The 3,795-nt window shown below is 38.7% G+C and overlaps 1 protein-coding gene across 2 annotated transcripts in view; it reads left to right on the forward strand.

The window, feature by feature from the left end:
- Positions 1–3,795, forward strand: part of LOC115236475 (sestrin homolog) — a 243,878-nt gene that overhangs the window by 38,138 nt on the left and 201,945 nt on the right. The gene's annotated exons all lie outside the window — the stretch shown is intronic.

Here is a 3,795-nt window from a genome sequence, read left to right on the forward strand (position 1 = left end):
ATATATATATAAAGTAACTTTATAACTTATATAATATATAATATATATAATTATATATTTTTAACTATTTCCAGTTATAATATAATATATGCAAGAATTAATTCACAACATACAATAAACAGTTCTTTTTAATAAAATATATTTATTTCTTAAGTTAGAAAAAATGACACAAGTATAATAATATAATATAATATTTCTTGCAATCAGCTTATTAATTCTAAAAGTAGTCAGCGAATTGATTGATTTGCTTTTGCGAAACACAGAAATCTTCTTCTTTCGCATTAAGTTTTCAGTTTTTAAGAGGTGCGGCAGAGGAAGTTGCGAAAATAAAAAGAAAACTGTTTATTGTCAGTGGTTCTATCCTTTGACGGAAATTAAATACCGCTGTATACCTTGAGTCAGAGTACACGGGACATTCCGGCATTCCGGAAAAAGAAAAATCTTAGCGAAACGACCGAAACGATGCGAGAGATAACGGATAGCCTAGATATGGCTGTGCAAGGTTTCGCCCGCGATGTCTTGACAAAGCAGATATTAACGCGACCGCAAAGTTTGCACTCTCGCGTGCACTCGGCCGAAATTCTTTTTCAACGGTTCCACTCAAGTTTGCACTCTCCCAAACATTCGCCCTCATGGTGTGTATATATATGTATATACACTTGTAAAATTTATTAGACAATACGAGATAAAGTTGAAAACGGCGAACACAAAGAGACATACCGACGCGTACATACGGAATATCTCGAGAATATCATACCTTCTTTAGGATGAACTATCTAACTTTATGACACGAAATTATTTATACCAGTTTTGCAATGCGAACGAAAACTTAAATTATCATAAGACTTTTATTGTTTGCGCTGTAATTTCAAAAATTAATTTAAATGATTAATTTTTATTTTTAATAGATATTTAAAAAAAATATTTATTTTAAATTAATATATTTAAATGATTGCCGCTATTACTGCTTATTAGCTGCTATTCAATGACGAGAATAGTGGCACTTCAAAAGATCTATAAACCGGATACACACACACATACGTCTGTGTTCCGCTTTTAATCGATAATTCGTGTTTGATCGAAGATACGACATGAGTGTCGAGCGGTCGCCGACGAAGTCGTCGCCGAGGAGCGTGCATCAGCACCTGCTGCAGGACACGTTTCGGACAGAGGGCTTCTTCCCGCAAAGCGTGAACGATAACTCGGCACCGTTCCTCGAGGAAAATAATCCGGAGTCCTCGTTCGATTGCGTGGACGGTCGTCTTCTAAACGAGAGGCGATTCCGCGAGCGATACGGCGACGGCGTCGAGAGCAGATCCGGCCATTCAACGTCCTCAGACGAGGGTAGTAAGAGCTTCAACATCGAAGGCAGATGCCCACGCTTTGGCTCCAACTGTGAGAGTGAGCGGAAGTACCATGCCGGCTCATCGTCGAGCGACAGATCGACGAGCGACGACTATTGTCCTGGCAGGACGAAGAACATATACGCCAAGTTAAAGGGCGCTAAGCAGAAGCAGCTGGAAGATGACGAGCTCGATGCGGACACCCGGGTGTACGGCAAGAGTCCCAAGTTCGACGACAATATGAGCGGCTTCGCTTCGTTCGACTGCCGGAATCGCCGAGCCAAAATCGCCGCCGGCGGCGATCTGCTGACGCACGAGCAGCGCCGATACTATGACAGCGCTGACGACGACGTGTCCTTCAACGAGAGCGAGGCGGCGCGCAGCGACGGGGTCGTCTTCAACACGCTCGACGGTTTTGAGAACGAGAACGAACCGTCTTACCGCCAAGACATGAGTTTGGAGAGCCGCGAGACAGCGGCGGCTCACGAGGATAACCCGGAGGATCCTCGTAATCGGGCGCAGCAGCAGGACTATCTGCGCAAGAACGATGAGAGGAAGTTTAGCGCCGGTCAGATCAAGAGGCCGCTCTCTCAGGACGAGGATGTGTCCGCGAAGAGCGGAAGGGTGCTCGAGAGTCCGGAAGTGACGCCCGGCGATGTCGGCAGGATGCTGAATCTCGGTAACGCCTTGGACGGACCCAGGCAGGCGCAGAAAAAAATTAAAATATTGTATATATTTAAAATTTAAAAAAAGAAAGAAAGATTGCACGTCTTATTTAAATCTTACAAAATTTAGAAAGTTCTATAAATTTTACTTAATTTTAATATTTATATATCTTGGAAATCACTAATGCCACGTAATTTTGGAGCAACCTCCGGTATCCATGTCTCGGAGAGGAAGTGCACAATTATTCTGAGATACGCTGTACACATTCCGCGGCGGAATTGAGATTGTCCAGAATATTTCAAGCTTTATCTCTCCAGTTTTGCGGCAATTTATCTGAGTCCTTCGCGAAGAGTAACTGCCGGGCGCGATTCTTACGCTGCACGTTGCTGTGACTTTGTATCTTAATGCGCTCCGTTGTTTTATAGCTTTCTTAATAAATAAACTAGTAGGAGATTCACAGAGTCTCTCGTGGCAGCTGCTCCCGCATTTCGGAAGTAGCCGCTGCTCAATTTTCGCACCGAAGCTTTATTTCTTTAGACAAAAAATTTGTATTATTTATAATATTAATCCTACATTACTGCAATTAGTCATAGGAAATATCTTGAAAATTTTGTTTTCGAGATCTCTGGATAATCTTTGACGATGGACAAAATGATCACTTGAACTCATAAGCTGTCAAATGAGTGCGTGGGAATAATCCGGCGCAGGATGTGTTTATGCATAAAAGATAAACCGGATAGGAGTAACTGTCGGTTATATTAATGGACTTGTTTTGACTGGCTATTTGGGGAGGCGTTTGAACCGCGGCCTAAAAATATCCTGTACCTAGGTAGTTCGCGGTTAAAGCACAACTTCGGCCTATCGCGAGAGTTGCTCTTTCTCTCGGACCGAATACTTCTATGACAGTCATTAATCTTATTATGTCGACAGTTAATCTTTCCGAAGGACCGTTGAAGGCAAATTGGACTAATCCATGTATTTCAGTGTACCGTTAAAAGAAATACCTGACAATACTGGCAAAACTAATCTCGCGCGCTAGTTAATGTCAGAAACGAACAAACGAGCGAACAAACACGCAATGCATCGCAAATATCCAAGTAACCGAGAGACGGAAATAGAGACAAATAGCAGAATGTTGTAAGATTGAAAGATTTTCAAAAAAACGTTTCCGACCGGCAACTTCGTATTATTTTAGTGTCATTTTTCCCACAACTTTACAAGGACGATATCGCGCGCAATAATATACTTGAACCTCATTCGTTTCTAATAGTAGGATGAAAGGAAACCGAAAAACTAATCCTCTATCTTTGAGCTTCTCGAGAAGTCCAAGGTAATGTGTACCCTTGTCTCTTTTTACACGAATTTTAGAACTATACCGCTATGATCAATTCTTAGAACCGTAAAAACAATTTAATTTTTTTTTGGGGGGGAAGAGATGAAAAATATATTTTCTCCTTATATGAATTTTGTTTCGATTTTTTATGAATGTGCTCGATGTTTTATGAATAAGCTCATAAATGAGTTTGTAATTTTATTTATTTGAATACCATAAACAATATGATCATTGTTTACATTTTTTAAGATAATTATTATATATATATATATATATATATATATATATATATATATATATATATATACATATATATATATATATATATATATATATATATATATATATATATATATATATATATATATATATATATATATATATATATATATATATATATATATATATATATATATATATATATATATATATATATATATATATATATATATA

This window comes from Formica exsecta, unplaced genomic scaffold, assembly GCF_003651465.1.
Source record: "Formica exsecta isolate Colony F162 unplaced genomic scaffold, ASM365146v1 scaffold111, whole genome shotgun sequence".
In the NCBI taxonomy this organism is placed as follows: Eukaryota; Metazoa; Arthropoda; class Insecta; order Hymenoptera; family Formicidae; genus Formica; species Formica exsecta.